Source organism: Stegodyphus dumicola, chromosome 9 (genome assembly GCF_044657685.1).
Source record: "Stegodyphus dumicola isolate Sdum_Otavi_A_Nest chromosome 9, ASM4465768v1".
In the NCBI taxonomy this organism is placed as follows: Eukaryota; Metazoa; Arthropoda; class Arachnida; order Araneae; family Eresidae; genus Stegodyphus; species Stegodyphus dumicola.
In genome coordinates this window covers 114868007-114894277 of record NC_140776.1, presented here as the reverse complement: position 1 = coordinate 114894277, position 26271 = coordinate 114868007, and the positions used below count along the sequence as shown (strand labels likewise).

The window sequence follows — 26271 nt, the reverse complement described above, 5'->3', positions numbered from 1 at the left end:
AGTGACCAATAGTTCTGAGATTATAAATAAATATTGATATTAAGCATTATTTCTATAAGACAACCATCTCTATATAAGACCAAAGTTTCTAGAATCTTGGATAGTCATCAGAGATGTATCTTTACTGCGAAATTATCGCACGACTGTAATTCAATATCAATAACAGATCGCGCGATTGAAAAACATTTTCTGTCCTGTAATTAGAGGAAAAAAATTTTCCTTATGAGGTATTTCTCCCGCTTTCCTAGCGTGCCTTCGTGGTGTAATAGTTCTGCACGCTGGGCCGGTATTTCAGAGGTTCGTGGTTCGATTCACGGCGAAGGCGGTTGCTAATTTTTCATCTCTACGGCTTCCCAAAAAATCTTAATGTCTCTACAGTCGTGCCCGAACTAAAAAGGTGTTGGATGAGGTATATCCACACCCAGGATTTAGTGATTGGATCCCCTTAAAAAAAAAGTCGGCCTTTAAAAAGAGAAGTAATATAAGGTATTTCTCCCACTTTCCTAGCGTGTCTTCGGCCCACCAGCGGCCGAGCGGTAAAGTCGCTGAACCCTGGTAGTGCGATCCGAGGTTCGAATCCCGCGAACGGGCTGGCTGCATGGGTGTTTTCGTGGTTTTCCCCACGTGTAACGTGTATACGAGCCACTTTCCCTTAGAAAGTCTTCCACGAAGACATCCCTTCCCTTAGGCAGATAGCCCTAGTGTGCTTTGCCATAATTAAATACACCACCACCACACCTAGCGTGTCTTCGTGGTGTAGTGGTTCTGCACACTGGGCCGGTATTCCAGAGGTCCGTCCTTCTATTCCCGGCGAAGGCAGTTGCTAATTTTTCATGTTTCCTGCTTCCAAAAAAATACCTAATGTCTCTATACCCAAATTTAAAAAAAAATTCGTTTCCGTAATTAAATATATATATATATCTAATTTTACCTATATTTGTAGTAGGGTTTGTAATCTGTAAGTAATTATACATGTAATTTATACATTTTTTATTAAAAAAATATGTTATTTAGAATTTTGCAAATATTCTAGAAAATGCTAATCCATTGAAAAAAATCTTTTCCATAACTATATAAATTTTTAAAAACGTCAGAAAAAATAGCAGTTAAAATTAATAACAAAATAACAAGAATAAATCATCAATCATATCAATATTTTTAATGTACAGCATTTAGAAACAACTTAGTAAAATACATATGAAAAATAAAATAATGTGCAAGTTTCAGATGTGCAATGTCAAAAAATTAAAACTGGTAAATTTGAGAACAAATATCCTCAAAATGTTTGACAACGAAAGTCCTCCGGACAATGCAGAATGAATGTCCTCAGGATGTGAAATTGGTGAACTCCTCAGGACATCTGAGAATCAACATCTTCAGGACATCCTGTCATATCCCGGGACATAGCGACTTAAATAAGACATCCTCAGGATGTTAAATTACGATCTCCTCATGACATCTGAGAATCAACCTCCTTAGGACATCCTAAGTATGTCCCGGGATATTGCGACTTAAATAGGACATCCCGAGGATGTTTTGTGCTATGGGGGACATGGAGAAAAAGCATTTGAGTAAAACTTGCATGAAATTTAAACTAAATTTATGAATTTTTGCCTATTTGTTTTAAAAATCGCTCGATATTTTAGACTGTTTGACGTTTATGATTTTGAAGTTACAACATCTAAAAATGCTTCGATTATAAAATTTTAGAACGTTTCGCAGGAATAGATTACAAAGCAAAAATTTCGCCCTCTTTTAAAACAAGAATGATAAAAAAATTACTCGGACCATTTTCTATATTTTCTAACATGTATGCTGCAGCCTGCTGAAGATGGAAGAAAAAAGAAATTTTGAGTTTGCCATACTGGTACATTTAAGAACGAATTGGTGATATTCTTCTTTTTTTCAATTTTAGTTTCAAACAAAATGCTCGTTATAACATTGTTACCTTATCCAATTTCCGAAATTGAATATTCAAAGCAATTTCTATAATCGCTGGATGATGTTCAATTATTTTCTTATAATTTATTGCTTTGTGATTTAATAATAACTAAGATTTACATCATAGATAAAATGTAGGTGACTGAAAATCAGAAAATTAAGTACAATTAGCTTGTATAATAAGCTTACATTTAAAATAAATGATATAATTAATGCACTTAAAGGAGAAAAATAAAAATAATTTATCATACAGTTTTATAGAAATAATAGATTAAAGAATTCTATTTGCAGAATTTATCTACAATTTTGTTTCGCTATTAATAAAATCGTTGGGTATTTTAATAACGAAATCTTTTGATTGCATTGCATTGTCAAATGTATAGACTATTATCTTTTTTAGCTTAACTGGCTCCTCACGGTTTTATTATTAGCGATATAAAAATATACGAATTATGTCAATAGAATTATTTAGTCCACTGTAAAATAATATTAATCTACTATGTAATAAATATAATGTGTCTAATAATAATCTATATATAACATTTCTACTACATAAAAAAAAAAATTTTAAATCTGAAGGGTTTCAGATTTTAAATTTCGTCCAAAGGAGAGTTTTTTTAACATTTTGTCCGTTACCTTTACTTATTAAATTTCGCGTTCTTCGCACTTAAACTATAAAATCAAGTTCAAGATCAATATCGCAAAATAGTTTTAAATTCAAAATATCTTTAGAATTTCCGATACAGAGTCTCGCGCGCTGGAGATAATTTATTTTTTTTTCTGTACAACGTTGCCATTGTTCGCTTTGAAATCCTTGGGCTTGTTAATCAAAAATTCGTTAAAGTTTTACAAATATGAAATCGATAATAAAACAAATTCCAGATTTCAAACTTGGACTTCCACATGCCCATATTCACAGTAGGATTACGTCATTAAAAATTGGATGGCTCTAGGTACCGTTGTTTTATCACAATGCGAGAAACATATATACATTTATGCAGATCCCTCATTTCTTCAAATTTAATTTCTTCAAATATAACGCAGGCTCTAACATTTGGTGACAACAGTTTGAAAAGTGAAACGAACATTTATAGTGAACCAACGCAAAATCGCAAAACAAAAACAATAGTCCTTCAGGGACAAAGCCCCTTTGGACTAATAATTCTACTATATAATAATAATCTACTATGTAAAAATAACATTTACTTACTATATGAGAAACTATCTTTCTCATTTTAATGCATTAATTATGATATTCATTTTAAGCAAAAGCTTTTTATGAGGACTATTTTATCTTATCTATACTCATTCATAAACTAAAATACCTAACTGCTAAATAAAAGGTTATGACATTTACCCTAGGGGTAATTTCATAATCCAACCTGGGTATGAAAATTTTCCCTAAGAGGGACTTCTTCCTTGTTGAGAATCCCTGCTATAGTGTTTCTAATATTTGTTCTTGTGCTTGGTTAATATACATATAGTGTTAAGAAAATCAAAACACCTGTATAAAATTTCAATGAAATTAAAGAGAAAACAAAGAAATAGCAAGCAAAATACAAAACAAAAATTTACAGAGCTAGCTAATAATATTCTAATAAAGCCTAAAAGTAATAACTAGAATTAAAAAATAGGAAAAAAACAAAAACACAATAGGTACATTAAAATAAAAATGTTGTTAGAAAGTTCAGTCAAAAGTAAAAAGAAAAAGAACTGAAGGGTAGTATGACTGAAGGAATCCCTCTAGAATAAAGGCAAATATTCGATTTTTTGTTTTCTCTTTATTAGTGTATTCTGTATTCAGAGGAATAAGAATGAGTAGGCAATAGAATCTAAGTAGTGGCTTTCCTCATTAAAATAAATTTTTAAGATATTTAGAGGTTTGCCATTAATCTACAGACGGCGTTTAATAATTTTAGAATAATTTCGGTGTTGTTTAATTAAATTTTAAAATGTAAAGAGTGTTTTTCAAATGCTAAATCATACAGCCACTTTTCCGTTCTATAACTCTGCATCGTGATTTTCTATGATGGAATGTCATTTTGTAATATTTCTAGGATTTCTTTCGATTTCCTTCCTCTTTCACTGTTTTCAAGACTCCATTAAAAACGCACAAGCTTTGGAATAAAAGCTCCTGGAAAACTTTAGTATTTGATAATTGATGTAAGAAATATCGTCTGTTACTTTAAAATTTATTATTCTTTTAAAATGTCATGTGTAACTAAACTGTGATTGAAAGATATGTTTCTGCGCCTTCGAAGGGGAAATGTTCTTATTCCATGATTTCGAAAATGTTGTCAACTACATGCAATTAAAATTTCGAAGTGCAAAATAAGGAAAATTACTTATAAGAAGGAAAAAACCGCCTATCTTTAAAACGAATACCCGAAATAGGTACATATTTTCTTAATGTTTTTTAAGTCAAAGCGTTGCTAAGGAGAAAAAATCCGCCGACGTAAACTCAGTTGCAGAGTCTTTTAAATGCATCTCTAGCAATAATAAATATAACAATACAACAAGATTTACAACTTAAATAAGCTAACAAAAATTATTTTCAATAACTTCTGCCGAGGCATATGCCTCAATGCAAAACAATTCGTACAAACCTGCATAAAAACTATTTAGTGAAAGATAAATGAAGATATATACATTGTGACCCTTGCGGAAGATGAGTTTGCTTAAATGACCGCTACAACAAAATATGTATTTTTTATGGGAAAATAAGAGACCAAATCGTAGTAAACTGGTTCTGTAATTGTAAAGAAAGATTCAATAAAGGGTTTATGCTTGTGGGCAAGATTATCTTACAATAGAAAATTAAAAATAAGAAAGTGGAAAAAAATGTTTAAATCAAGAGAAAGTTTTACGCTCGATAATTACAAAACAAATTCCATTTTTTGTCCGAATGGCTTTCAGAGAAAGAAACTTCAGCAAGATAAAGCAACAGGCATACTTCGGAACTTACCACTGCATTTCTCTAAAAATTGAAGACTGATACAGATATTGCATGTATACCTTTTCAATGTATTCCTGCTAAGTGTTTTGATGTTTCTCCTATGGACATCTGTGCTTTGTTCTTTTCAAAAGAGCTCTTTCTAAGCGCAAACCCACCACGATGGATAAACGCTGGAAAGTAATGGAAGAAGAATATATAATCAATAGGTCTGGAAATGTTACGAAAAGCCCATCTATTACGGAAATCGCAATGCAGACTTTTAATCCAGAGAAAAGGTTCTCAACTTGAACCTTGAAAAAATATTCTTTAAACATTAATTAAATAGCCCCGAAATTGTGCTAAAAATGTGTAAACATCCTGTATATGTCGGAGTATAGTTCTGATAAAAAGTGTAAATTTTAACATGAGTCATTGTTCATCGCAGATATCAGTTAGAGTAATTATAGACATCTAAACTTAATGCATAAATGTTTTCTTTAATTTTATCGAGCATGTTTTTATAATTTAAATCTTTCATTTGCATCATAATTAAATATAAAAAGAGTATTTTATTTACTAAAATAGCAAACCCTTTCGAAAATCTTTTTCCCAGCTTATCGTTCAAACCCTGAGATTTTCTGATTGCTTTTAAAATTAAGTACTCCTTTCATTCTTTCTTGCTATTGAAGATATGAGCTAAAAATAGCTCCGAAATGAGTATATTTCAAAACATACTTTTAGAACTGCACTTAAAAGTTTAATTTTAGGGTTTTAAATTGCTTTTCCTTTCGCTCTGAGGAAAAAAGTAAGTTTTGATGAGTGAACTTATGTATCGGGTAACTCCATAGCTAATTTCAGTATAATAACTATGTTCTTCAACCGCATCACTATTCCATCTTCTTGTTTCTATGAAAAATAATAAAGAAGGAGCGTAATAAAAGAGTTCCTAAACCGCTAACTCCATTGACTAGAGTGACTTCGTTTGAAGCAACGTCACAGGCGTGGGAGTCGGCTTCCGACCAATGGCATGGAAGGAAGTGTGTTCTCCTTTGCCGCGGGTTACGGCGGATCGTCGTAAGGGTTTCAGATAAGTTCGAATTTTTCATCCAAGCTACGACGCCGCCATGCATAACAAAGCTGGTTGCGGTTTACCACGATTTTAAAAGACGAAGGTATCACGTTCTTTCGAATTTTAATTCCAAACAATTTTAGTTTCTGCTATTCTAACTCTGATTTAGAAGCGACATTTTGCTAATTACACTGTACTGAAGAATTTTTAAGGTAAGTGGAGATTAAAGAAATTATTAAAATTATTATCAAACAGAATTTTCGCTCAGACTAAAATTACAGATATAAATTTTAAGTTTCACAATTCTTGTTTTTTTATTATTATTTATTTATCTATTTATTAAAAAATTCCTGTGTATATTTTTTCTTACACTTTATTCATGATTTGATATCCAGCTAGAAAATAGATGTCTTATTAACATTTAACAATGTTTTAACTTTTTTCAGATCATAATAAACTCTTACCTCGTTACAGAATGTAATTTTTAAATTTTAAATGGCTCTATTCAGTTTAAATTTGTATTCTATTCAATAAAGTTGGGTTAACTTACAGCGTGTCAATGCAACTTATTGAAATGCATATATATTTTGAATCGTACGCATTAAATGAAGGTTTTGATGCAATATTTTGTGTACTAAAATATGTTTAGTTATGTGCTTTGTTTTTTATTTTACGTTTATACTGCTTAAGAATCTATCATCATAAGAGCTTGATTGCGATTATATTGGCTGGCAATTTGTTTGCTTTTATATTCCTTACGTGAGTTACCCATCCTTCAAATGGTTTCAAAAAATTTTCCTGAAGTTTCCTTAATATTTTTTCTCATTTAAATATACGGATTTATCAATGTTTTACTCCTTCACTGCTTCTTTCAGTACTGCAGCTAGTAGTAGCATACCTTTAAATCATGTTTCACTGCATTAACACTAATATGAAGGGAAACAAAACGTTACATCAATCGGAGCATAAAGTGAAACGATTGAGTAATTTAAATGATGAGACTTTGGGTACATTTTTTTCCATTCCCACATTTTTATAAAAATAATTTAACCTTCTAAAATATAATTTCAAATAAACTATGTTCATATTACATTTATTTATATAACATATATAATACATGAATTACTATTATATTAAACATTAAGAAATTTGTGTTTTCTAAATTAGAACTAAAATTCAATATTTTTTTTTTTACAAATATACGAATTACATTTTCAACTATTTAAGTAAATAAAATTAGTCAGCAAGTATTTCAGAGTTCTTTAGAATGTATTTAGCAGATACGAAAGAATATTATTTCTTGACATTATATTAATGCCATGAATAATATATCTAAGTAATATGTTTCAAATTGCGGCAACTCATAACACGAGGCATTTTTAATTTTTCCCCCTTGAATCGGAGATAAAAGCATATTATGTACAGAAATAAAAACTTTTCAGAAATAAATTTTGAATAATTTAGTTTCATGAAACTAGAAATATTATGAAAGTGTTACTAGAAATCTCGATGGGAGATATTAATTACTTTCGAATACTTAAAAAAGAGCTTAAAAAAAACCACAAAAAATTTTAAATAAATTACCATATCCTATGAAAATTTAGAAATTCAAAAATGCGACTCTAGCGATAGCAGCAACAAGTGGTGGTAATAATGCAAAACAAATTTAATTAATGCCTTTAAAATCCATGCCGTATTTAATTCGAAATAAAGCTTATGCAATAATAAAATACCAGAAGCACTGTGATAAACTGCATGAGAGGTACAAGAAATGCTAAAATCAAAATGGAAGAAGGAAGAAAATGATTTGCATCTTCTTCAGGGTGTCAGTGCAAGGAAAGATTGGATTGAATTGGATTATTTAATTATGGCAAAGCACACGAGGGCTATCTGCCTAAAGGGGGGGGGATGACTTCGTGGATGATTTTCTAAGGGAAACTCGTATACACGTTACACATGGAGAAAAGCATGAAACCTCCCATGCAGCCAGCCCGTTCGGTGGGATTCGAACCTCGGACCGAATTTCCAGTGTTCAGCGTCTTTACCGCTCGGCCGCTGGTGGGCCCCACAAGGAAAGAAATAAATACATCAGCCTGTTTCTGAACCAATAATAAAGCAAATTAAAAATTACAATTTAATACTTAAAATAATAAGATATATATATATGTATGGTATCAGTTAGTTCAACACAGTCACCAGAGGCGATCACGTGTGCGCCGACATTGAGAGCGAGGTGAAGGATAGACAAATGTTGATTCTACGCAAAGGTGGAAACAAACGAATTCTGTTAAAATAGCAAGCACGAGTAGGCGCTGTGTAGCTATTAAAATACGTAATAAGTCCTGCAGAACTGTATTTGTATCTAACAAGCGCGAGAACGCGCAACGGAACTGTTATTTTAATTCAAATTTGTAGCTATTCTATTATCAATTATTATTCATTAAATGTCTGTGGTGTGGAAGTGTTATTTACTTAAGGATATCATCTCCCCACCCGCATATATATATATATATATATATATATGATCAGATTCAATTTTCAAAAGGTAAACATAGGGGCTTTAAGATAAAAAAGCGGTTTTGATTTAATTGTTATCTTGTAGAATCATCAAGATTTTTGAAGTAGGAAACACACGAAAAATGAGCAACGCCGTCGCCGGGAATCGAACCTAGACCTCTCGAATACGCGCCGAGGGTGCTGACGTTACACCACGAAGGCATGCTGAAAGGTGGTAGTAAATACCTGTACTTTTTCGTTTCGCCTGCGCAAATCTCGCCAAGCAGACTTTATTGGCGACAACACACAGTACACACATAAAAAATGTAAACAAATGTTAGTTCTAAGTATTTTTTATTTTGAAGCCATAAACATTTTAATATCGTTTAAAATTTTGTAAAAAGACAATAAGTAAAGATAATATATTTGTAAAAAGAAATTAATTTAAGAATTTACTATGCTTTCATGGTACAGCATCCTGATTCGCCGGTTCATATCACGTGACTCCAAGTGATCTCATCTCACGTAAACTACGCTACAAAAATCTAATTCTCTCATTAATTTCAAGTTATTAAATTTCAAGTTATCAAGTTATTAGTTCATTCTTCATTAATTTCAAGTTAAAACGCAATATGGAATAAAAGTTTAAATGCAAGAATCATTTTAATTTGTACGACTAGCCTACTCAGAAATCATGTACGTAAAACTGCAGTGCTTTACTTCGCTAGTGCATTCTCATTAGAACTGATGAATTTAACCCTTGACTTTGCCTTTTTTTATATTTTCGCCTTCGGATGAGCGGTGTGATTGCATCCTAATTGACTTAATTACCGCGAATTACCGTAGGGCATAAAACTGAAGTATCTGGTAAAACTTCTATGCACTTTTATGCCAGTATTGAAAGAAACAATCAATCTGATAAGAAATGGCTGCGACTTGTTTTTGAAAATGAGGCGTAAAAAGGTTACTAGCGAGGATATTCCGTTTGGCATCGGTTGTACCATTTTTGGCGACTTTGTCGCCAGCGCCGCCAAAACGGAAAAGTACCAAAATACCTTATAATCTCTTGAATATAATAAATTTCGCATCACTGAACGACTATAATAATTTATAATCTTAATTTGAATTTTGTGAACATTTATACTGACAATTTGTGCTTATAAATATAGTATGTTGCTATTATATATACATAATTGTATTACAATTTTAAAAAATATCTTAATCTTATTTCCGCGCAATGTGCTGCTGAAAATTTAATCAGTTATTAACAAATAGTAAGAAATTTAGAACCTAATTCACCAAGACATGAAAGAAATGAAATTCAAAGCTAGTAAAATCCCAAAAATTCCCAATAAAATGTAATAAACCAACAATTATTTTCAAACCACAAGAATTGCCTAAAACAACAGAAAATATAGAAAACAAAAAATAGGAAGACGATACATTCAAAATCTGATTCAACATTATGAAGAGGAGGTGTATCAGATTTAGCTGAATCTGTCCTCCCAGGGAAACTACTGAGTATCTCTTCATCCAAAATCAGCTGATGAAATATCACAATAGTTCATCCGAAAATTCTGAACGCCTCTCCGACGCGGAAGCCCTCCATTGATATGAAGTAAAAGTATACCAAAACAAAGCTAAGTGAAGTAAATTCAGTGCCCAAAATGCAAAAGAAATATAGACACTATTTACTAATATTAAAATTCAAATTTAAATGTAATAATAATTGTTACATTTTCACAAATTCTCTCGAAAAAATTTATTTCAAATAGATTTGATTTCGTATATTTTTAGTTCATATGAATGGAAGGCTTCTGTGTCGGAGAGCAGTTCAGAATTTTCAGTTCAACTGTTGTAATTAAATTATTTAATATCGGCTAATTTTGGAGAAATAGAAACGCAGTGTTATCTCTGGGAGAAAGGATTCATTTAAATCTTATCTATCTCCTTTTGATAACGTTGAATCAGATTAAATTGTATTCCTCCTCCTATTTTTTTGAATTTTTAGATTTTTTTATTATTTCATTTTTTATATTTCTCTTGTTTTCGACAATTCTTCTGGTTTGAAATCAAATGTTTTACATTTGATTTCAAACCAGAAGTTAAGATTTCAAACCAGAAGATTTGAAACCAGAAGTGCATTTCTGAAGATTTGAAACCATTTGATTTCAAACCAGAAGTGCTGATGTTTTACATTCTTATTGGGAATTTTTGGAATTTTGCTGATTTTGAATTTGGATTCTTTCACCTTCTTGTGAATTAGGTTTTAAATTTCTTAATATTTTGTCTATCTATCAGGTAGATAGTATATATATATATATAATTTACACAGATATATAGTATATATATATACACTATATTGCTACATATATACTATATGTAAAATATAAAAAAATACGATGGCTTTGAATTTCGAGAACACGCACCCTTTAATTAATTTTCTGCAATTTAGGATCTTTCCCCTAGACGAGTACCTTCTAGAATTGGCTAGCCTATTACGTAACCGCTACTATAAATACTGTGTACGCGTCATTTTTCAGTCAGATTGCTTTCTAATCTCGCTGCTACAAGACTCTGCGGCGCCCTGTCTATCTTTTCTTCCTTTGTTAGAATTAGTTATGACGCATAAAGTTTAAATTCAATCATTCTTAGTTAAAATCACTATGGATATGTAATTTAGAGAGTGTCATCTAAAAGGAAAATGATCTGCTAATTAGAGTAAATAAAATTGTGCAGTTAAAATCTAAATCAATTGGTGTCGTCTTTGGATATCCTCCTTACCACTCTGAAAAACGCCATGCCTGAACTTTGATGCCGAGTTTCACGACTGCAAAAATATCATATATATATATATGATATTTTAATATATATATATATATGTGTGGGGGGTGTATTTAAATATAATTGTATGTTCGAAAAGGGTGGTAGAGAGTATATACTTTAAAAGGTATTAAGGTATTTTTCCCGCCTTCCTAGCGTGCCTTCGTGGTCTAGTGGTTCTGCACGCTGGGCCGGTATGCCAGAGGTCCGCCGTTCGATTCCCGGCCAAGGCGATTGCTCATTTTTCATTATGCCTGCTTCCAAAATACCTAATGTCTCTACAACTTTACCTTAGACATGATCTTATAGACCTAAGATATGCACCTCCATTGTCAGTTGTTCAAAGAAGTTAAGAGATTTTAAGAAAATAGTTTTAATAATTTTATCATTCACAGTCTTTCTCATACAAACGCAATTCCCGGAAAAAGAATTAAAGTTATTAATATATACATTTTGTTTTAACTAGATGTTTACAATAGTTCATGCTAATATCAGCAGCAACATCTCAATACTTATATTTAAGAATTTAACCATAATTTTTATAACCAGCGCTGTTTGATTAAAGGTTGCAACATATATAACAAAATCGAATGACTCTTAATTTTAGATTCCCTACTATTACCGTTACTGTTAAGTTGGTATCATGCGAAAAAAATACCGCAGTCGCTAAATTGTTTGTGAATTTTATTTTGATATAATTTTACATTATTTAAGTTAATTTCTGTAATTCAGAATCACCCGTATATTTTATACTAGTTCAAATATATTATGATTGTATAGATTATTTATGCATTTTATCCATATTACTCTAGCACATTTTTAATTAGTAACAGTGCTTTTGCTCACGTACGGGAGTGCATTTTGTCTTCGTTTATTTCACTACTACATAAAAGAAGATTTAGTTTTCATTAAAGTTGAAACTGAACGTCGTAAAATCATCCTTTTCCCATAAAGCAATGCTTTTATTTAGTTCCTGCTTATATATACTGCGCAAAAAATAAATGGGACAATCTTATATCTCCCGTTCTAGTGGGCCAATTAACGAAATTCAACTTGAGTTTCTCAAGTTTCGAAAGCGCGACTTAAGATATGTATTAGATTTATATATAGTATTGTTCTAATACAAGTATTTGACACAAAATCCGACATTTTCTGAAACAACATGCCAAATCTTTTCCATATTTCGATTCTATGACTCAAATTATGTCAAACTGCCAAAGTCTGTTCAAATCGCACGAGTAGTTTTTTAAAAATTAGCTCCTCAGTGTCAACTGAATTAGATATATATTTATTAATGTCTCTTTTATTATTAAACTTACTTGATTCCTTCCCCAGAATTCGGAATTTAGTCTTAATCCAAATATAATTCGCATACAGTATAGTGGCTAGGGGAGTCGACTGCGATACTGACGAGCCCGGGTTCGAGTCCTGGAGATGGCATGGATGTCCTGTAGGATTCTCCATAGTGTATTTCTAAGTTACAGTTGAAAGTTAAGAATCTTAAGAACTAGTAAGCGAATAAGTTCGTGAGATAGAAAACAACAAGTAAGAAGGGTGAAATAACCCTTAATTATTCCAACTAAAGTTTAACAAAACTCCGTCTTGGAGTTGTACAGTAAAGCCGACACTTGGGCTTGAACTTAAGAGACTAAGAATGAAAATAAACTAATCTTAACTAAAGAGATATAGCCGAACCTATCAAAATCCTAACAGAGTTGGCCACTTAACGATAATTGACTGCGAAGCTATCGAGGGCCTAACATACGGCCGAGCGTAATAATACCTTACGAGAGAATAGCCTAAAAAGGCGGACGCGTGCAGCCAGAATATCTGGTATCGCTCTCACTAAGTCAATAGAACTTCGCGGTTAAATACCACTCTTTTTCATTAGCATTCAGACGTCATTCTAAAACTACGTTCTGGTCGGGAGTGGTAAGTTGAAATTAAGAATTGATAGGAAAGGAAGTTTAAAATTTAACTGTTAATAAAATTAACATAATCCTTACAGTACATTGCCTGTCCCCTCATAGGAAGTAACTGTGGCCCCCATTAAGTGCCTCCATCATAAAATGATCACCACTTCCTAAAAATGGATAAAGCCCGCCATTAAAAAGATATTTTTATTACATTTTACGTAACACATTTATTAAATTATATACATTTTTTGCTTCGCTACATTTAATTTACTTCCTCAAATAAGTGTCACTTAATTAACTGGTCTCTTGAGGCAATTTGAAAATGACATCAAAAACTGCAAATTTTGAAATTAAATATCCCGGTCAATTTTTGTTGTACAAGAGTCAAACTTCTTGTACTTTGTTTATTCATAACGAGTATAAAACGTTCCTAAATATACGTACAGGGACAGGGACACCACAATAAAAGTTAGATTTCGTTATCAGTTCAAAATTATTTCTTTTTTAATTTGACATGGCCTAAGCATGAATATTTTCTTCATTTAAAACACTTCTGTAACTGGGAATATATATCACCACTACCAACGATTGTGCAAATAAAAGCCGCATAAAGACTTTTAAGTTTGGTAAGAGAGTCGGCATACATACAAATATATGATGTGTATATAATATGTGTATACACTTAGGTACTACCGATTACAATAAAGGGACAAGTGACTCTTATTAAAATCTCATATATAATATTCCAACGTTCTCCAGCTAATAATTTTTGAGTTGTTGAGATACAAACGTACGTATGTAGAAATGTCACTAAAAAAATCCACTTTACAATCCACTTAGGAATAAAAAGTCCTTTCTTGTGTCCGTACGTAGAGACGACACACAAAAAATAGTCAAATTTACTTTCACTGAAATTTGATAACCGAAATTTTTTGCAGTTAAATACTTCCTTTACTTAGTACAATGAAATAAGTATTAGAGATATTTCCAAAACTTTGTTTTCATTTTACATTAATGAATATGTCTTGCCTAGTTTAGCATTTGACATTCAAATTTAATTTGCCCTATAATTTATAAATATTTGTTACCTTAGGTTACTGATTTGAAAGTGGACTGGCGCAGCAGTTTGCTATACTAGAATATATTTCGATATAAATTTTATAAAAAAAATATTAAATGTATTACTGCAGCCTATTTAAAATAACTTATTAGTCAAATTAATTACTCTCACGCATAACTGATGGTGACACTGATAAATACTATCGCTACTAATATTGAGTTAATTACCCTTACATCCGGCAGACGCAGTAAACTAATATCTAATGAAAATTCCCGAGATTTGATTAAGCGGACTCAATCTCTCACGAATATTCCCGAGGCTTATACGGAATATATAAACGGGATGAGCTCTTTTGCCGCTCATTTGATTTTGCAGAGAATGAAATAAATTTCTGTGCTTATTAATGAGACGGATTTATAATCTCTGCAATAGTACCACGCTTAAAGGTAACTTCACTGAAAGGAAAGCATCGGATTTTTTTTCTTTTCGGAGCTGCAGAAGAGTATTCTTATAAGGTATTTTCACCCTCTTTTCGCATGCTTCTGTGGTATAATCAGAAACATACTTGGCGCATATTCTAAACCTCGGGAGTTCGAATCCTGTCGAGGCATTGCAAAATCGTCGCGTCTCCAGCATTAAAATAAACCTAATGATTCTACAAGTGGTTCTCGAACTAAAAGGTGGTAGAGGATAAATAGTCACCACCAGGATTTGGCGACTGGGTTCAGTCTCCAGTACTTATGTACTCCATCTTTTCAAAATACCTTATGTACTCCACCTTTTCATTTTCTCCCTCCTTTCCACATTCCTTCCTGGTGTTATTAGAAGCATACTCGACGAGTATTCCGGAAATCCAGAGCTCGAAACACAGCGAGGGCACTACACATTTTTCATGTCTCCAGCATCAAAAAAACCTGATGACTCTACGTTCTAGCCTAACGAATAAAGCGATAGATATATTTTATCCTTTTCGATTTCCTGATTGTTCGTGCAATACTCTGGCGATAGTAAAATTCAGAGCAACAAAATAGACTGCAGAACCTCGAAACAGGTGTGAATGTTTCCATTTCAACTACACAAACATCCACTAATTCTAAGCATCAAATGCTAACCTTACATTAACCACGAAAATATTTCAGTCATTTCTTTTCTAGTAAAATGCATCCTGTTATTCTGTTTTTACTTGCATTATCTTTCAAGAAATGATAATGCAAGTAAGAAATAGTTAAAATTAATAAGGACAAGTTATTGTTTAAATAGAAACCTAACTTGCCTTTCATAAGGTTTCATCACTGCATATTTAATTAGGATTAAATACCAGATTTTTCTAGAATGCTTTAAGTTTTTAGTTTCATTCCTGGAAATGCTGCGAACTTCAGTACAGGAAAAAATGAATTCCGCAAAAAATGAATTTGCCTCATCATTTGATATCAGCTTCAGTAGTTTTGATAGGCACCAAGATTTGTCAAACTGTTTCTTCCAACAGTTTGTAGAAACCATCAATGTTATCGAAGAAAAAATGAAAAATCAGGAATGCGTTTGAACTCCTGATGCTACCCGGACGTGTTTTCATAAGACTCCCTCTGTCCCGTAATAATAATAGCAAGTGAATATGTAAACGAGAATTATTTGCAAATGCAGCCGTAAGTTATGCTACGGCATAAAATTGCAAAGCCTTTAATCAAAATTAATGTTTCATCATATTTGCCATTTGTTTCGGCACATCTTCCAAATTTTAAGTTAACTTAATTATTGCGAATTGTAATTATTTTTCTAATTCATTCACTGATCGAAATTAAAATTCTTTTATTTCAATTGAATATCAACCGTTTGTAAATTTAAGACAAAACAAAATAGAGCATTTTCGTGCAAAAAGGTCGATTTGCGATTTTCAGTATTTGATGTATCAAACGAAAAGCGAAATTTGAAGAAAGGTGCAATTACGTTAACTGCAAAACAATTTAAGTGAAACGGGATGATTATATCAAGAATTTAGAAACGTGCTTGCGAAACTAATTGTTAATGTCCATTTTATTATAATGTCAGTTCTTTACAAACGCAAAACTGTAAAATAAATAATTGTAAAATAAATAATAAACTGTAAAAACTTAAATGTAAAGGTTGTGGAGCAAACATAACAAATTTAGATATATTTTCCTCAGCAGAAAAGGCACTACAGACAGAAGCAATAAATATAGCCTTTGATAATATTTATCTCGAAATAGTAATGCGTTTCTGTGACTTTGAAAAGTTATGCTGCAAGCAATGAAGAACAACAGCTCAATAATTTTAAGCTGAAGCATATAGAGAAAACGAAACTTTGCGGCCAAAGCATCCTACCTACAAGTTTAAAATGCAGCAAAGAAATTATTGAAAAATCCAGAAACTATCTAAACACTCAGAATAAGAATTGGGAATAACACTTTTAATTTATTTTTTAATTTAATCTAGATTTTGACAATAAATGTAGCTTTTTACGCTAAGTTCCTTTTGCTACTATTTGTATGGGACGAATTAATTTATCAACTGTTACTGTTATTATGGGATAGAAGGATTACCAAGAGGACAGGAGGTAAGAACGGAAAAGGTTTTTTTAACTTTTCGACACTTAAAGGGCAACTGGAGAGGAGCTGATGCAGTCACCAAATCCCGATAATGAGGAATTATCGTCCACGAAATATTTGCTAGACGCCACTCGTAGAGTTAATTAGGGTTATCAAACCAAAAAACATGAAAAAAATGGCGATGTTCTCGCCGTGATTCCAACTACAGAACTTTCAGTCTAGATGTGCTTCTGGTTACGCCACGAAGGCATTCTATAAGGAAGAAGAAACTACCTTGCATTATCTTAGCCTTATTGCTTAGGAAGATAGCGGAGCCAGTTGGTGACGAACTGTCCTCGCCATATATATAGATACATATAATAAAGGCTGGGTAAACGGGTGTGTGTGTGTGTGTGTATCTATATACATATATATATATATATATATACCTACATATGTAAAGGCCGAGTAAGAGGGTGGGGGTATATATATATATATATTATACAATGCACGTAAACTTATGTCCATTATATACATGCATATCTCAACTCTACCCTGCCTTTAACCCATTAGCCGCTGGTGTTGCGTTGACGCAACGGTCAAAATAAATGCGTATGTAAATATAACTACCTAAGATATTTTATACCAGCAGATGATTTTGTGTAGGGAATATTATGAAGATTATTTCTGTAAAAAAAATATTTGCCTTCAACAATCATTTTGTTTATAATAATTAATCTCATACTTTAAGCAAAATTTTCGACCGGATATTTTTGCTGAAAATATTTAACGAAAGAATCGCCGTCTTTATGAGTGATCTATTTTTAGTCAAAGTCACCGTTTATCAGAACATTACATTAGTCAGATGTTTATATTTGTGTTGGGAAGGAATGGAAAATAGTTGTTGCTTTGACGCAACGTCAGTAGGAAACGGGTAGTCAATCTCCTTTTTCACTCATTCCTTTCGATGTTCTGGTTGTTTAAAAATGTCTAGAACGAGATATCTTACATTAGAAGAAGCCCTTCAAAGATTTTTTGATGAAGAAACAGATTTTGATAATGTTAATAATGACCAGAATGAAACTGATATTGTTGTTGTTCCAACAGAAATTGCAGAGGCTAGTGACGAAGAAGAAAGGAATGGCAATGTTTGAAATAATGATAATGATATTTTAACAAATGATACTGCTGGGGAAGTTGAAATTCACGTATGAAGTAAGTTTCAGCCTCCTAAAAGCAGTTATAGTCATACTAAAGATTTAAAAGCAGAAAACTGAAATCTTGAAGTGGATAAAAAAGGAACTGTTAGTTATGTCTCAGGAAGAACATGAAGAAAGAGATAGAAGAAAAATTATAAAAGACAAAACACAAGGTAAAACTAGTGCACAGATTTTCGATTTTCTTTTCCCACATAGCACAAAAACATCTTTGGGATATCCCGAGGATGTTGCTCGCGGGATATGCGCACATCCTCAGGACATCCCGGAATATCCCGTGAACCTCCTAAACACCTCCTCCCGAGTGCTTAATGTCCCATCCCGGGATATCCTCAGGACATCCTAACTAAGTCCCATTGACAGCGTGCGGGATGTTATTAGGATATGAACTCCTACTTACTACATCCTCAGGACATCCCGGGATATCCCACTAACCTCCTAAACACAGCCCATTATATCCTAAAAACATCCTATCTATATCCCATCGACAGTGTATGGGATGTTATTAGGATTTAAAGTCCTACTTACTACATCCTCAGGACATCCCGTAATAACCCAGTTTCCTCCTAAACTCATCCTCCCGAGTGCTTAATGTCACATCCCAGTATATCCTTAGGACATCCTATCTAGGTCCGTGAACATTATGAGCAATATACTGTTTTTCATAATAAAGCCTAAAATTTACTACGAAGAGTTTTAATAGAGACTGTGCTTATTCATCAATTGCCGTCTGATTCTGTATTTTGCATAAGAGTCTAATCGAAATATGAAGTAGTAAAAAATGATCATGTAGCTTTTTGTTAAATTAAAAAAAATAATAATAAATAAGTGGACTAGTGTACAGTAAAAATTGACGGTATTCTGTAGCTTTCCAGTGTTTCAATTCTTTTAGAGTTGGTTCCTTGGTTTTCTTGCAAATTCAATTGGTACATAAGGCTTTAAAAACTGGTCATTTAAAAAAAAATTAGTTCAACATTTTTATGTGGTAATCGTGCTTGTAAGGTGCCTCCGCCTATCCTAATAGTAATCATTTTTTGTACTACTCCTAAGCACACAAGGGACATAGTCTAATGGAATATTTATTAGTCCTATATTTGGAATATTCCTTAAAATGGAATAATCGTTTTGGTAATCGTCATCAGTCAGTTCTTCTTGAGACATAAAAGTTCATATTTCGAATCACAGTTTGAAATGGAACTTAAAGAATATTTGCTAGCGCGAAAATTCGACACAGTCCTTTTTCATAATTAAATACTATTTCATCTTCTGACGATTCCGATAATATACGTTGATTTATTCTGCTGTAAATCCGTCTTTTAGATATCTGAGATAATTTTTTTTAGTTCTGATCATTTTTGTAGAATAAAGGAAACATTTAGAAACTTACTTTTCACACTCTGTCAATGTAACGCTTGCAAGCGTCAGCAAGTCAGTTCGTAACTGAAAGAGAATTTGGAACGACGGCTATTAACGTTTAGCAGAATAGCTGAATTCTGGAAATCAGAAAGTAAGTACGTGTACTTTCCACTTTGGGGGGTTCTTCAAGGATATCACTATTACGGAGCAATTAAAACCGTTGGGGGTGTTCTACGTCCTTTGTTGTGAATGGATGTGAAGGGATGTTTCCCTTGTAGGGGGATACAAAAGAAAGGAAGGTTTGACACATAAATCTGCCACGTTAACAAAAGAGAAATCTTCTTGGGGCATCGGCTACAGAAAAAGTGCTCAGAGGTGTTACATTCTGAGCGGAGCTCGGTTTCTCAAAAGCAAAGAAAATTTGAGAAGCAGTTTTACGGACAATGACAATGATGGAAACGAAACTTTAAGATTTTCAACTTCAATTGTTATTTATAGTATAAAATAAAGTAATAAAAGTGCTGAGTTTAAAGAACGCGTTTAATTTAAAAATTAAATCATTTTAATTTAAAGTTTGAACATCTATTTAATCCGTTATCTAATTTTGAGTTTTCATAACAACATTTAACTTTGTGTTATATACCTTGAAGAAACGTGTTTACTGCATTTTCTGGATGTTACAAATAAATTAATAAAGCAGCAATTATTGTTAAATTATGAGGAGTCATGTAGCATTGTCGGCATAACGTATAAGACTGCAGAGCGCTGGATATATTTTTTTCGCGCTTTGTTTAGCAAAGACCGAATATTTGTATGGTTAAAGAGGTAGCAAAGTGAGGTTTGAGGAGAGTAAGAACTTAATGTTAGTTCTTCCCATTCTCAAACCTTATTTTCCTATTACAGAGAGGTAAAAAATAAGTTACTTCTTACCTCAGTCGCTTTGAAAGACTAATTCTCATTATTAAAGAACTTACCAGAAAATGAACGAAGAAACTGCAATGAATTTTTTAGCCCAATAAAATTATTCTTCTGTTTATAAATTATTTTTATTTTTATAAATTCAAATTAAAGGAGCTTAAACCTCGTACAGACTAGTTTTTAACTGCGTCTGTAAACTAAAATTTCGTTTGTTAAAAAAAAAATATTGTTACTTATTACTGCACAGCACTAAACATCATTCATTACTAATATAATAGTGTAACAGATCAAAAAGTATTTTTTTCTTTTACAGTTTCAAAGTATAGTTATTTCTATGCTAAGAACTATCGATGAATTTAATAGAATACTTTTCTAACTTGATATTTCTGATTAGTGCCTCAGAGACGGGTAAGTGATTATAGTGACTGATTGCCGTACAGAAGGGCTCAAGTTCGAATGCCATATAAGGCATGGATGCACATCATGCCCATCTGTTCATAGGATAAATGTCTTCGTAAAAGATTTTCTGAGTTAACCTGTAACGTAAATAATATTTGTGTTCAAAGATATTAGAAAAGTATCTAAAATAATGTTTACAAAATATATTATGTAGCAATTAGAATTTAATCGTAAACACACTTTCAATATGAAACTCAAAACGGATGAAAACACGTGCCTATAATTTGTAAGAAAGTACTCTGATCAATAGGCACCGTGAAACGACAACAAAAATTTGAAAATATTATTACTTAATACTTACAGCCAACATATACGAAAACCAGTGTAAGCATAACAATTAAATTTTCATATGCAGAATAGGTAATCCATAGAGTAAGATTTCGATTCTTATAACATGACTTGCGTGTGGTACAAGGTTACTTTAATATTTTCAGATATGAGCTTCCATAAAAAGTAAGTACCGAAGATATCTGAGAAACAACATCCTCAGGAGATCTTTATATATCCCGGGACATTACGACTTGAACAGGACATCCTTAAGATGTTGATTTACGAACTCCTCAGGATATCTGAAAATCAACATCCTGAGGAGATCTTCATATATCCCGGGACATTGAGACTTGAATAGGATATCCTCAGGATGTTGACTTAAGAAGTCCTCAGGATATCTGAGAATCAACATCCTTAGGATATCCTAACTGCTTCCCGGGACATTGCAACTTAAATAGGATATCCTGAGGATGTCTTGTGTTATGGGGGTTTGGTTTAGACATTTACTCTCTTCTCGTTGAACAGACCAATATATACGCTCAGAAAAAAAAAATGCCAGAATTTATTACATCTGAAGCCTATATGAGAAGATTTATTGGAATATTATTGCTTACAGGATATCATTCTTTACCTCAAGAAAAAATGTATTGGTCTTTTGATAAGGACATTTTTGTTCCTGTTGTACGAGAATCGATATCACGTTTGCAATACAGGAATATGAAACATAATTTACATTTGACAATAGTCAAATTGACAATACTAATAAATTATATGAGGTGAGACTAATAATTATATGACTAAACTTATTAAATATCACCACTTTTTACTACTGGAAATATAAAGTCTCTTTTAGATTTCAGACGCGAGAATGCATTATTCCTTTTGCAAACTCCTATTGAGAGTGTAGAATTAGCCAGAAATAGATCAGCAACAGGAAGACCTAGTAAATTCAGCATTCAAAAACATTGCATGGAGATGGTAGACATTTTATCTTAAAGTCCGTTAATAAAAAAAGACTTTGTTGTAAAGAGTATCATAGCCAGACTGTTTCTAGATGCAAAGTATGTAATGTAGCTTTACGTCATGATTGTAATCAAGCTTTTCATGCTTGAATCTTTCAAATGAAATAATCTGTATTTGTTAAAGAAATAAAATGTATATTTTAATATTAAATTAATTACAAGTAAAGTGATTTGTAGATTTATAAAACATTATACAGCTAAAAGGTAATCCTGCGCTCCACTCAAAAGAAACATCACACGAGTAAAATCGCACTCACTAAACATCCTTAGTCATATTCCGCTGACGTTGCGCGAACGCAACACTCGCTTTTTCCACAGGTAAGAGCATTGGTTTTTTTTTTCAATGTAAATTTATGTTATAAATGCTTAATTTAATATTTGTTATTTATTTCATGAGAAAAGAAACACTCCTTGTAGTTTTGGCGGTTAATTGGTTAATTTCGCAATCGTTGGTCGTATTCATATACTTCCAGTTACAGAAGTGTTTTAAATGACAAAAATATTCATGTTTGGGTAACATCAAGTTAAAATGAAAATTGGACAAATAACAAAATCTAAGTTTTAATCTGGTCTTCTTGTTCCTATACTTTTATTGGGGGAAATTATGTACTCGTTATTGAAAAAATAATATTATAAGACCTGTTACTTATGTAAGAAAAAACTGACTGGGATCTTTAATTTCCAAATTTGCAATTTTTGTTGTCATTTTCAACTTACTTTTAGGGCTTGTTTAATTAAGCTAGAATAATTCGAGGAAATAGGTTTAAGTTTAACAAAAAAAAATATGCTTAATTTAATAGGTAGCACAAAGAAGTTATGTGGTGTCTGCATCAGATCTGGTTTAATAACGATTACAAATGTTTCCTAAGTTCCTAAGTTTGGGGACCACGGGAAAGCATTAAAAGTTACAGTTCGTAATTTTGGAAATTGATTTCCTTATTTTTAAAATTTCGAAACCACGAATCTTTGCATCATTAAAAACATTTTAAAACTAGAATTGTATATCTACTATAAACGGCTTCGAAAAAAAGGTCAGGCAAGGTCATGTCTGGATAAGGTGAATCGTTTTTTAAGACTTCTGAATTCTTAAGCCTTAGAAATCATTTTTAAGATTTTATTGAGTTCCAAATTATCTATTTAAATCCTAGAATTGAAGACAGATTTATTAGGAAAGTTACAATAGTCAAATAACTCGAGGAATAACTGCGTGACGTATCTCATGTACTCCACGTATTTGCACAAAATGTTAACAATCAAGAAATACGATTTTAGGTCATTTTCACTGCATAACTTTGCACTTTATAGAAAGTGATGATGCATATTATTGCACTGTATTTCCATTATATCACTTTATGTTATATATTATGTATCACTTTATGTTATATAGTTAGTTTCCAATAGAGTTATACTAAATAAATAAGCTTAAAATGTCAGTTAATATAATTTATCAAATGAATATGTGAACAACATCTGAATTAGGTTCTCCAAAGAGCTAAGGAAAACTTCAAAGCATTTATCATCCAAGACAAGAGATGTTAACGTAAGAATTTTGAAATTTTAAAGGTCATTCTCTATGAGGAAGCCACTGATAAAACGCCTTCCTTGAAATCTGAATCTCGTTTTAAGGTTTCCTATTCAGTGATATTCATTGTCTACTGGAGCAATACTTCTAAATAATTCACAATCAACTATTTACATTAGTTAAAATGCAAAACTTTAACGTTTCCAATTCTCGAAGATTGAAGAATCATTTCATAGTGGTATCGTGTCAGTTTATGTCTGACTTCTCGAAGCGTTATTACTGGATTCTTCGTACCTAAATCCATGTTGCATTAAACCTTAAATAATTCTACTAGCTTAAGAGAAATAACATATGAAAGTTTGTAACTAAACTAAGGAGACTTCAAATATTTCATATCAAAAACTAAATGATTAATTATGTTTGCCGATTCCATTAAAATATTCCATTAAAACTTAAATAATGAAACCATATTACAGAATATTTTAATTAAAATTTTGTGTAAATAATTAAAATAAAACAATAAATGTTATAGTTAAAATACATTCCATATACTTATTTTTCTTTCGAATTTAATAAACCAACTCAGTAATTTTGAGAAATGCTTTGTCATTTCCTGAACTAAAATATTTTTATATTCAAGCGGCAGTGTACTGTGGTGCATGAAAGCGTAAGATATATAATTTTTCTGTCAAATTCATTCTGTTACTAATTAGCAATCTAATTTAATTAAGTTTTCCAATCTAAGTTTCACTAAGTTAACCAATCTATGTGATTTAAAATTAATTAACGTAGATTCATTTCAATTGAATTTATTAAAATAATCTCTCTCTCTCTATATATATATATGAACAGGAGTGGCAATTGTTTGTTTGTGCACGTGCTATTCATAGAAATCTGTAATTTTATAAGGATCTTGATGAAATGCTTCACACCTAAACTTGAAAAGAAGAGGAAGGTCACTGTCCAGATAAGACGAAAATCCACTCCATGGGGTCTGCACTCAAAACACATCATAGATTCACTTTACGTTATTGCAGTTCCGCTATCAGCTTACTATAATCTTCAAATGTCACCATTTTGTTTCCTCTTTAGAAGAGTGTAGAACTTTCCAGAACATTGCAGAATTTTAAAATTTGTACTCTTTGTTATACTGGCTTTCAGCTACAAATGTAGCTCTTGCCAGTAATCTAACATAGTTCCTATTTAGACATGAAGGTATAAAAATACATAAGATGCATTCTCGGAGAGTACCTTAAAGCACTCTTCGTAAGGGTTTCGGGAATATTTCGAAACCGGTGAAGAAATTGGCCATAGGAGGCAGTGATTTTTCGAAAGCTTATTTCCGAATAAAAACATAACCAATAACAAAGCAAGTATAAATTATTATTAAAGCAGTGCATGGCGCCATGTTAATTTTACACTGTTCTATATTTTTTAATAGAGCATGATATACAATTTTTCACAATTCACCTCGGATCAAAGTAGGAGGAAAATCACTTTCTACCTGAGATTTCGAAAACACTACTTCCATCCAGTAAATGAAACCTCATCACTCTCCGTAAAAGAGGGCTACGTCGGTTGCTTCAGCTAGTACAGTTGTAAGTGTAGCAGTTAATATATTGTAATGAGATATTTCAGATTTTTAAAGCAATAAGTTTTCACATTTTGAATAATATTTGGTTGCTCTGGAAAGATACCTATTCATACTATCATAACTTAAGAAAAACTAATTTTCGTGTTTTTAATGTGATTAGAAACTCGGTTAGCTAAAGAGTACTATTCACGAATTCTCAAAATCCAAGTTTCAGTTCCAATATAGTGCTTCAGCTACTTTTTTCTTCTCTTTATTTTAAGGTGCAACAAATTTTAAAATATTCCTTGTATAGCAATTTTAATGATTAGCAGTACCTTGAAGTACAGAACTAATTTAATTTTGGAATCCCCCCGAGGGTTGACGTAGAGAACTTTGCGAAGCTAATTGCTAGGATATGTACCTAGACAGTCTCGGCCACGGGGTCTAACGGCGGTCTGACCGGTCCTTGAGCGGTGTGGCTCTAGTAGCCCAGGAGGTAACGCCCTCAGGTTCACTGGGGAATGTCCCACTGTAACGGGCAGCCCAAGCGACTGGCAGGTAGCAAATCTGACGTTTAGTGCCGCCTTAGGCAGTGCGTCCTTCTTTTCAATGTGCGAGGGCGGAGGTTGAACCTCTGTGCCTGATTCTGCGCGACGAGGGAACATGTAGTGCGTTTCAGTCTCGCGAGGCAGGGAAGCCTAAATCTTACTTACTTCTCTTTGAAATGAGAGACAACAGTCCGCAACCTGCAAATGCACCAGCCAAGATCTATGGTACATTAGTTACCTGACTGTACATGAGTAGACATATGTCATACATGTACACGACGTTTCTGAGACAACTGCCATCTGCAACTGGTAGATAAAAAATGTGCTATCCTATAGTACCTGGCGAAAGTTTATTAGTACTTTTCCCTATTCAGGCTATCTTTGCCTCATATGCAGAAACGAGTAAAATTAGGTGCCAACCAATCTTATACGCACGACAGATGTAAATAGACGTAATATCTATAGATTTTCGTTTACATCAATACATAATTCATTTATTCAATATTCATCAATTTTCATATGATTTATGCCCAATTTTATATTATTTTATATTAGCGTGTTTATCTTCCATGTACAATAATATGCCTCAACAATAAATCCCAT

At 32.3% G+C, this 26271-nt stretch overlaps 1 protein-coding gene across 1 annotated transcript in view; it reads left to right on the top strand.

Annotated features, from left to right (window-relative positions):
• The first annotated feature begins 5891 nt into the window (after nt 1–5891).
• LOC118184471 (thyrostimulin beta-5 subunit-like) overlaps nt 5892–26271 on the top strand; it is a 101551-nt gene continuing 81171 nt past the window's right edge. Inside the window, exon 1 of the mRNA XM_035354144.2 lies at nt 5892–6157. The gene's annotated coding sequence lies outside the window, so the exon portion shown is untranslated. The remainder of the gene's footprint in view (nt 6158–26271) is intronic.